This window comes from Apodemus sylvaticus, chromosome 19 (assembly GCF_947179515.1).
Source record: "Apodemus sylvaticus chromosome 19, mApoSyl1.1, whole genome shotgun sequence".
Classification (NCBI taxonomy): Eukaryota; Metazoa; Chordata; class Mammalia; order Rodentia; family Muridae; genus Apodemus; species Apodemus sylvaticus.
The window spans coordinates 47745849-47757113 of record NC_067490.1 but is presented as its reverse complement, the minus strand read 5'-3'; the positions used below and the strand labels follow the sequence as shown (position 1 = coordinate 47757113).

The window sequence follows — 11265 nt, the reverse complement described above, 5'->3', positions numbered from 1 at the left end:
AATGAGTCCTTCTGGCCAGATCCTAATTTCCACAAGAAGTTTTGCCATTTCTCCTTTTCTTTGAGAAATCATTACGAAGCAGGGGGGTACCAAAGAATGACGGCTGAAGCGATGACTCCCACATCAGTCAGTTTCCTCTTCCCCAAATTAATTTCCAGAAACTCTGCCACATCATGCTATGAGAACCCCCTGGTTCTAACTCAAAGGACAGTCCAGAAGGCTCGGACAAAGCCGTGAGCCGCTTCTTGTTGACAGCTTTCAGTGACAAAGAGCTTCCTGCTAGAGGACTCCTAAATGCTTGATTCATGGAAAAGAACTTGGGAAACCAAACCCAGAAAGGATTTGAAAGTTGTATCTAACACAGTTTATCACTCCAATCTTTGTCCTGCTGCTTCCTGGATTCACAAGGTGCAGATTCACAAGGTGCAGCTGCAGTCACTGGATGTCCATCTAACAACTGGACCTGAGAAGGTCCATTAAGGACATCAAGGGACCTGCCCTAGAAGGGAAATAGCAGTAGCACAGATGGCGCTGTCTTTTCCAGTCCTTGAGGATGTCAGAAGATGCGCAGCGTGCCTCTGAGTCTTCCCCCAGAGACTCTCTTTACCCATGTTCCTATGCAGGCTCACGGGATAGGCAGCGAAGTTCACTAAAACAAAACATAACCTCAAACACCCAAAGCAGCTGGTGGAAACTGCGAGTGTTTCCAAGGGGCTGACTTATCTAGCTGAGTCAAATAAGTGTGAATGCTTCCAAGAGGCACGAGATCAGAAGCAAAACTGGGTGTTTATTGAGTGCTGTCTCTCTTGATTCCTTTTCTCCTCTGCAGGACATGAATCTCCTCCTGAGCTTTATCTTGACAAGGGATGAAGCCACCAATGATAGAGATTTGACTTTCTGGGAACTCCATTATAGACTAAGTTTATTTATTTTCCTGAATAGAAAAGTCCTATGTGTTTCACTGAACATTTAGAAAAATGACAAATCATAAAATAAAGTGCTTATAACCTCAGCACTATTGCCTTTATGTTGTTCTTCACACACACACACATACACACATATACACACACACATGCACATGTGTGTACATACACAGAAACACTCGTGCACATGCACACATACTCACACACACTGTCACACTCAGATGCACACACACTCATACACATGCATACATATACCCACTCACACACATGCACACATGTACCCCCACACACTCACATATATACATGCACACATACTCACACATACATGTACCCACACATACACTCACACATACACACAAAGACGCACAGAGAAAGACACACTCATACACACATACATGTACACACACTCACATATACACATGCACACACACATACTAATATACACACAGAAACACTGAGAGACACGCCCACATACATGTACACACACACATTCACATATATACATGCACACACAAACACACACAATCACATACTTGAAGCCTATCAGAACTAGGTCTATAGGAATAAATGGAGAGGCAAAGGTATCTCTATTAAAATCATTATTTTTGTCCCATTTTCTACTGTCACATTCTTATAGCCATTTTCCCACATCACTATATTCAGCATTGCTGTGTCTACCTAAGATTATACTAAATCGACACCATAAAATATTTAGCCACTCCCAGTTGTAATTACTATGGGTATTTCTCAGTTTCTGCTATTATCAAAAATACGAGTGAAGATTCTTGTTGATAAATCTTTGTGCATGATGGGATTTTTTTTCACACACTTCTGGCTAGTTAGGCAGCAACTGATGGATCACAGGGCTTCTTCAGTTTGTAAAAGTCGCTTTCCATCAGGTTAACTGTCTCTTCAGTTCACAGTACAGAAAGATTAAAAGAACCGACTATTCAAAATGTATAACAAGAAATAAAGTCTAGTAAAATAACTGAGTAGAAAAGATTAAGAATCTTTTTGAAAAAGGGAAAAATAACATGAAGTTACATAACAAAGTATTTTGCTCAATGAACTCGGGTGCTCAAAACTATCTTCCAGGAAATTTGTAAATTTGAGTCATGTGTAGCAGGTTCCATAATTATAGTGGACTCATGAAAATGTTTCTACTTTTTCCCATTTTTTTAATTTTAAGAAATGAAACTATCCAAGAAGACTCTTAAAAGATATTATCTCTCTGATTGACTGCCCCATCGGAAAGCAGTCGCTTCTGAACTGGCGTGAAGTATCTAGCTGGTCGCCGATGAATCATGCCCTCAAATCATTCTGGGATATGGCTTACAGGGAACCTTGCCTCCCAAACTCGAGAAATGGTGGTGAAGTTTAGGAAAATCATTATCCCGAAGGCCTGCGGTGGTTTTAAGGAGCGTCCCTTAGTAGTTACTGCACTCTGTGACCTCTGGGAAAAGGGTAAGCAGGTCTGCATACACTCTGCCCTGCCGGTTTCCCTTACAAGGCTCCTTCTCTCCACTGGCATCTGAATTGAAAACAGTTGGTGGAGCTCCGCTAATCGGCAGCTGCTTGCAATTAGGTGAAGCACTTAAAACCAGTCTCCAAACTACCTTCCCAACTGCGAGCCCTTCTGCATGAGCAATACGCCGTGACAACTTGCCAAAATGTTTAACTTATCTCCATCTCTGGTGGTTTCTATACCTTCCTCCTTTTCTCCAGTCTTCCCACACAGCATCTGACTCGGCCAGTTCCTCTTGACTTAGAAGAATACAAAAAAAAGGGAGGGGGGATTAGTTAAAACCAGGTTGAGCTGCTTTGGGCTAAGATGGAAAATTCTACCCAGGCGAGTATTAGAGGCAGAGATATCTTGATGGCTCAAGAAACCGGGGGTGGGGGTGGGGGTGGGGGTGGGGGTGGGGTACCCTTTCCCTTTCAGCTCCTTCCCTTCTTCGGTTTCTAAACAGCAAACTGGACTGTTCACAGTGATTTTCTCTTTTGGGGTGATAAAGCAAAACAAGAGGTACTGGGCTTTTTGTCAGCGATTTCCAGTTTCCCTAACCTAAAAACAGCCACTTTCTCTAGCAGAGTAAATGGTAGGGCGTTTCCTTCACCAGGGAAGAAACTGAGGGTCAAGAATCTAGTCCCAAGGTCACACAGATGGTGGTGGGTGAGCGTGAACTGAAGCCACCTCTCCTGCCTCTCAGTCCCGGTCACTTCCTGGATGACAATTGTCTTCTCTAGAGGGGAAAAACAAATCTTCACATAGCTCCATATGATGGAAATATTCCTCCCCAGCCTCTCCTCAGTGTGGGACAAAAGGTATGGAGACCCACCCTCGGGCCTTCGCATCGTGGGGCTTCCGATAAAACGGATGCATAAAACTAAACAAAACAAACAGGTGTCTTCTCCTCCGCAGCTGCCTTTCCAAGGTACCGCCTTGCGTCGCCTAGGAGAGAGGCTCCGTGCCCATAACCATCTCTGCGTCAGCCCCCTGCCTCAGCTCTCCCACACACACAGCGGGTCTGTTCCCCAGCACAGCACACTACTTCCTGAAACCAATTCCCGCTTCCTCCTAACTCTAATGGCTTTCTAGAATTGGAAGTACATAGGATTATATCAAGACAGAAGAGAAGGCCGGGGAGAATGCTGCGAGAGACTGCACTCCGAGCAGAGGGCGACTGCACACGTGCAGCCATGTCATAGTGAGACTCATTATTTTAAAGGCTAAATTTACAAATATTTTAAAAATGACATTTCTGCTGAGGATCCTCTTAGACCTTTAGTGTGGAATTCCCTTCACTCCCCCATTTCCCTATGTCCTTCTGATTATTAAATTATCACTTCGTTTCTATGTATTTGTTTTGGGGGGTTTTTGTTTGTTTGTTTATTTGTTTGTTTCTGAACAGGGTCCCACTATGTAGCTTTGGCTGGTCTCGAACTCAGAAATGTGCCTAATTCTGTCTCCCAGTGCTGGAATTAAAGGCGTGTGTCACTATGCCTGGCTAACACCCATTTCTTATAGTGGGTTTCTTAGCTATCTCGTTCATCTTCCCTCCTCCCTCCTCTACAGTCCTACATTTTCTACATTTTCTACCTACAGATTTTGTTACTTTTCTCCGGTTAACATAGTGTGCAACTTTTCCTGATGCTGAAGGTGGCCTTTCATACGTGCGATGGCCCTGTGGCATCTACAAAACACTGCTCCTCTACCAGCCCTGGCTCTTACACTCTTTCAACCCCTCTTCCATGATAAACTGCTGAACTCTGGAGGGAGGAGCCCCATTTAGGGCCGACACGCCACGGCGTAGTGTTATATACATGTGAATTCATAGTGGCTGTGATTGTGTGCACAAAACTGGTTCAAGATCAAGCCAGCTAAAATCCCAGCATGAACAGGAAGGGGGCTCACAATCTCAGACCCTGCTGAGGAACTATTGGTGTCTTCCGGAAGAGGAAGGGTGTCAGTTTTCGACAGTGATGTGGCCCTGATAGACTGCCCATTCTACCAGGGAGGTGCCTAGACCCACGGACATATTGGCAGCAATGGCTTGGTTTTGGTTGTTTTGTTTTTTTTTAAGTATTCATGAAACTGGGAGGGAAAGGTAGTGGGTAGAAATGGGAGGAGTTAGGGAGAAGATAATGGGATGGATTTGATCAAAACACACAATATATAAGAAATGTGTATGGAATTCTTAATAAAATAAAACAGAAAAAATTCTAATCTTTCTAGAAAGAACACATATCTGATTCATTTTAATATCTTTCTTGGTTTTCAATATATAGTTTCATGTAATGTTTCCTTAGCAAAGTAGATTTTTCAAGAATGAATATGGCTGTTTTATTTACAATTCAGTGGAGAAATACTTTAAATGAGTAACTAAGAAAGAGAGGGCATGTAAGAGATGGGTAGCTACATAGGCAAAACGCCCATGACGGAAAAGTATAGGGCTCATACATTCAAGGTATGTTACCATTGATATCATGGGTTTGGGTGGCAGACAGTATGGAAGTGACCTGGGCTTCTATATACTGGAAATGGAGAGCCATACCATCATGAGAGACCTAAAGAATTGCTGGGTTTCTGTTTCGTGTCTATCACTGGGCTGGAGGTGTAGCTCTGTGGTTAAGAGCCAAGTATGGCTCTTGCAAAAATATCACGTTAGGTTTCCAGCACCCACATTGGATGTCTCTCCTATAACTCCAGCTCCTCTGGCTTCAATAGGCACCTGCATCTGTGTGTGTGTGTGTGTGTGTGTGTGTGTGTGTATATACAATTTGAATGATACAGAGAGGATTAGTATGGCCCCTGCACACAAATTCATGAAGTGCTCCATATTTTTACAGCACAATGCTTGCACCTAAAATTTGGAAAAGAGGGGACTAGAGATGCTAACAGGGAAAGGTGAAAGCTCGTGGGCTTCAGCTATAGACAGAGCACCACAGGCAGCTTAGGAATGCTGAAAGCAGGAGAAATGGTCCTCCCACAGGATGAATCCCAGAATTGGTTATCCAATACCAAGTGGTTATCCCTGAAATCAAATCAGATACATGTACGTAACACTAAAGAAACTGATGAGGGTGTGTATGGGTGGGGTGGGGGTGATAATAAAAAAAGAAAAAGAGACCATGATTTTAAGAAAAAGCAAAGAGGCACATGAGGAGAACTGGAAGAGGGAAAGGGAAGGGAAGTTATGTTATTATATTTAACTTAAAAAATAAATTTAAAAAGTGTATTATATCTTGGGAGTGGATCAAGTACTGCTCTTGCAAAGACCTGAGTTCAATTCTAAGAACCCACACTTGGGGGAGAGGTCTAATACTCACCGTAACTTTAACTCCATGAGGAACTTCTGGCCTCCAATGTCACGTGCACTCACATGTACTTAGGACACACAGATACTCACACAGACACAAAATTAAAAACAACAATGAAGTTTTGAAGTGTGCGTCATCATCTCGAGGGTGTAGGTCATTGGTAGAGTGTTTGCTGAGTCTGAAAAAGTCCAGAATTCAAGGCCAAGCACTGCAATAACAAAATGTTTATATCTCTGATAACAAGACAAGAGAACACAATTCTATGAGAGCACAACACCCAATTTTCTAAAGAGCTGTTTGCTGCAATCTAGAATTTATATGTTCCCACCCAAAGTGAATGTATTGCAATCTTGTACCCCAGGTGATGACATTAGTGGGAAATGATGGAACCTAATATAGCTAAGAAGTATCTAGGCATAAACTTGCTCCCAACAAAGACTTGCTAAGGCACAGAGGCCTGCCCTAGATATGAGCGACATCATTGAGTAGGCTGTGGCTTCCACTGGACATCAACTGATATAGACATTCTCTCTCCCATCTCCCATTCCATGGTCTCTTTCCACCTCCTCAGCAATGGCGGACTCTACCATGCACCAACTTCTATAACACACTGAATCCTCTGGAAACATGAGCTTAGTAAAACTGGTCTCTCTTAAGTCCAATGTGACAAAAAGTGAGCTACACAAATGTTTGATGAGACCCAGTACTTCCTCTCTCTTGCTTGCTAGTCACCATTAGATGAGCAGTTTCCTCTACCACATGCTTCTACCATGATGTACTGTCTCCCCACAGTCCTAAAGGCAACAGAGGCAAACAGGAGACTGAAAATTCTTAAACCATGAACCAAAATAAATAGTTCATCACAACAACATAAAGCTAACCAGAACATCTCCCAGCTGCTGCTCTGTGAATTCATCACCATCCAGAGGCTACATGCCCCCCCTGCCCCACCAATGAAATCAATGTTAGCATCAGCCTATCCCAGGCAACCTGGAATTCCTCCAACTTCCACTCAAAGATGTCTACCAGCCTACTTATAATCTGACCAAAATTGTGCTTAAATCTAAGGTTGCCTATGCAACCCTCTTTCTTTCCTCTGGCCTAATCTTCAATGTAATATAAAAACTTTCCTAACTACTCCTGTTTCTCATCTTTGTCCTTCACAGGGATTTCTCCCTTCCTAATACATTCTTGAACTTCTCAACTTATCATGGGATCAGCTTCCCTGAAGACAGAACCAACTGCAACATGGTAGAGTAGATCAGCAGGAGGTAAGGGGGTAAGATAAGCACATCTAATCAAAGTGCACATAATCCTTTCGTCAAAAATTAAAACTAGAATTACCATGTAACCGAGAAACTTTACTTCTGTAACTATTCCTGAAAGCACTGAAAATAGAGGTTCAAACAATGTTCCTAGTAACCTCATTCACAGAAATGACACAGGTGCCCATCCTCAGATGAACATTTAAACAACAAAATGCAGCACGCATACACACACACACACACACACAAAGAGAGAGAGAGAGAGAGAAAGAGAGAGAGAGAGAATAGAATAGAATAGAATAGAATAGAATAGAATAGAATAGAATAGAATAGAATACTATTCTGTAGAGGAATTTAATCCAGCAACATGACTACTTTGGCAAGGGACCACATCTAAAGACCTTCCAGGTCTGTGTGATCCAGATGGAATGACATACATTTAATCCCTCTGGCTTGATTACAGACACGCCCTTAGTGCACGCCTTTAATCCCAAATAAAGAAAGAAAAGTTAGTTTGTAGAAGTTAGCAGCCATGTTTGAAAGTAACATCTAATTCAAGAACAGACAAATTGATGAATCAGAGAAAGATTTGACAGAATACGTCAGAGATTGAATACACCCAACTCTCACAAGGACAGAAAAGAGAGGCGACTTAAGAGCAGCAGTGCAGACTGAGCCAGGAGAAGAGGGCAGCTCAGTGAGTGTGGTGCAATGGCGTTCGGTTGCATTTATGCAGTTCCTTCCAGTTAGTGGAACTCAGAGGCAGTTCTTCCAAGCAGAGCAATTCTGTGAGAGGCCAAAAGAAGACAGTTTGAATCAGTCAGCTTGGAGAGGAGTTTGAGCCAGAACAGCTGACTTAGACCAGCCAGCCAGAGTCTGGAAAGAACTAGAAAGGTTAAGTTTATTCAACAGTAAGCCTCTGAGACATCAATTACTTCTGGCAAATGAAAGCAATATTTGTACTATCAAGTCTTTTTTTAAACCTTCTAGGGCTAAGAAGTATCTCAGTGGTACAATGATTGCTTGGCCTATGCAAGGCCCTGGATCTAACCCTCAGTACTTAAGGAAAAGGAAGGAAGGCCAGCAGCAGTGGCATATACCTTTTATCCCAGCACATAGAGCTCTGTGAGTTCAGTGTCAGCTTTGTCTGCATAGTGAGTTCCAGGAGAACTGAGGCTACAGAGTCACAGTGAGATTCTGTCAAAAAAGTTGAAGAAAGAAGGAGGGTGGAGGAGAAGGAAAAGGAGAGAAGGAGGGAGAAAGGAAGAAAGGAAACGAAAATGACATTCTGACATGGAAATGGATGAAATTTGAAAACATGCTACATGAAATACATCACTCACAACATGAGAGACGCGGAATGAACACAATAGTCAATATGCCAAGAGATGAGAAATCTCACAAGACCCCACTCCTGGATGAAAAACTATACGTAATCAATGGCTGCTGAGAAACTCAGTCTGCCTCCAGGATGAACCCTCTGATAGGCTATTCAATCCCAAATGATCATCCCTAAGCATATATACATAAGAGCAACACAAACTGGACTTAGTAAGTTTTACATATATGTGAACGTATGTTTTATGTGTGGATGTATACATATATGTATGTATATTGCATGTACATATATCACAATAATACTTCAAGTAGAGGATATGAACTTGAAAGGGAGTGGAAAGAGACAAAATAGGAGGTGAATGGAGGCGAAAGGTGGGTAAAACTAGTAAATACAGTACTCATATGTGAAGGTCTCAAAACAATCAGTCAGCTGACCCTTAAAAGACAGGTGATACTTGACTCCACTTATGTGGGGTGACGAACAAAGATTTAAAGAGACAGATGCAAAATGGTGAGTCCAGAGCCTGGAGAAGAGGGCCAATAGGAAACTGCCCAGGGGACATGAGGATAGTTTTGCAAGCTAAGAAGTGTACTTAGAATATTAATATACTTAACATTCATGACTTATGATTAAATAGAATGCTAAGTTTCATTTTACATGCATTTTTGTCAAAGTTTAAACAAATAACTGAAAATATACATGTTTATATATAGTCAATATTAAACATATTATATATATATATATTAAATATATATAATCAATATTAAATACATAAAGACCAAGCTTACTGCAATTAGTAAAATTTTTTAAAAAGGGTAATCCTCTAACAAGCCACTATTCAGGAAAAGAGGCAGGTCTCTTATGAAGCTGATTGTTTCATGGATGTAGCTGCAAAGACAGTGAGATAGCAGCAGGCAGTCTTGTACAGAGCCTGAGCTAGCTGGCTGGAGCACTTTCACCCTGTCATATGCTGCCAGAGAAGTTGGGGCTACAGGATGCGAGCATGTGTCAACACTTTCGCCTTCCACTTTCTCAAGAGTGCTGATCAGGCCAAGTTTCATTTCACTTATTGGGCCACTTTCCAAGTTGGAGGAGGAGGGTTGAGAGAGGGCTGAAGAAAGTATTAGGATCTAAGTTTCATATCTGCAAAAAGTAAGCTGATGATGCTTACCACTGGGTTTCAAAACCAAAGCTTCCCTAAATTGGCCAAGAGTTTTGAAGAGGGCTTTACAAACCCAGGGGTCAGCAGATGTTTTCTGCAAAGGGACAGAGAGCCAAAACTTTAGGTTTTGCAGGCACACACCTCCCTGTTGCAACTCCTTACCTCTGCTGTGATAGCTCAAAAAGAGCCCTCAGCAACACAGGGTAGGTGTGCACAGAGCGTCTCAGTAAAGCTTCACTTACAAAAGTATAGTGAGTTGAATTTTGTCATTTCCTGATAAAGAGCACTACGAGTTCTCCCTTCTGATTTGAACATGGATACTTGTTCAGGTTAATGACAGCAAAACACACACGCACACACATGTATGCTGATGCTACTGTTCCGGTTAATTCTGATAAGCTGCCTATGCCTCAAATTCTCCAGCAGCCCTGTAGGACTAGTGAAGTCACTCAGTCAATTTAAAACTATTAATGTGTTCCAGGCATGTGGCACATGCCTTTAATCCCAACACTCGAGAGACAGAGGTAGGCTAATCTTTATGGGACCAGCCTGGTCTTCATAGTGAGTTGTAGGATGCCCAAGACACACAGTGAAACCTTCTCTCCAAAGACTGTTAATGCTTTAGTTGAAATACACACTTGTGATCCTAGCTCTGATAAAATAGAGAAGGCAGAATCCCTGGGTTTTCCAAACTGGGCATGTGGACATGCACACACAATATAAATGTGTGTGCGCGTGCACACACACACCTGCCTGGGTTCATATCCTACCACGTGGACAAGCACACACACCCACATGAGCATGCACACATACCTACCCACATAGGCACACACACACATACACACAGGCATGCACATACCCAGTTTAAAACAGTTTCCTTCTTTCATTGGAAGGAAGACCTTATTCCTTCTGTACACAAGACCTTATATACAGCAGGAATGTCAGGACCCAGCACCAAGGAGTTTAAAAGTCTTGCCTGCTTTGACCCAAGAACTCTTCAAGTATAGAAGTGAAGCTGCTTCTTCTGAGACAAATCTGCTTTAAAATAGTCCTCAAGAATTTTTGTCATCAGCAGACCAGATTCTTAACTCATATGTTTCTGGGAAATGATAGCTCAACTTGGCTATGTGGTCTTTGGCCCTAATCCATTAAGTTTTTCTCAGTTCACTGGGCTCAATAAAGGAAAAGAGTATTACTTTGATATTACTACAACATAAGGCTTAATGAGTTCACTGGGAAAACAGTTCTGTTTAGAAGCTGCCAAAGTCACCTTCTGTGTGCCTGCAAATGTCTCTAATGGTAACCTAGGACTCACAGGGCTAAGCTAGAAACTTTCAGCTCAACTAATTGTTCCCAACAAAGAGAAATGTTTGAACTAAATCAGCTACTTTAATAATCAAAATTAAACAATACTCTTATTTCTCTGCCTCAAGTATGACTATATTATAACTAATGAAATATAAAATGCAAACACCATCTATACAATGTCATTTTTTTGCCAAATACAGCTATAAATGTATTGTGATCTCACAAATTCCATCTACTGTTTATTTGGATGTTTTGTTTTGTTTTGTTGTCCGGAAGCTTTAAAAAAATAATCATAAATTATTGGCCCTTCTAGATCAGGATTCCCCCCTCCCCTCCCTGCTCTTCCTTTGTATTAGAAAGTGAGATGGTTGGAGCTCTGGCAGCCATCTTGGAGCAGGACAAGCCTCATAGATGAATGCCACAGCTTGAGATAGTGAATCAGAAAGA

The 11265-nt window shown here is 41.9% G+C and overlaps 1 pseudogene; it reads left to right on the top strand.

The window, feature by feature from the left end:
* The first annotated feature begins 5176 nt into the window (after nucleotides 1-5176).
* On the top strand, nucleotides 5177-5269 carry LOC127670327 (uncharacterized; annotated as a pseudogene).
* Nucleotides 5270-11265: the final 5996 nt, after the last annotated feature.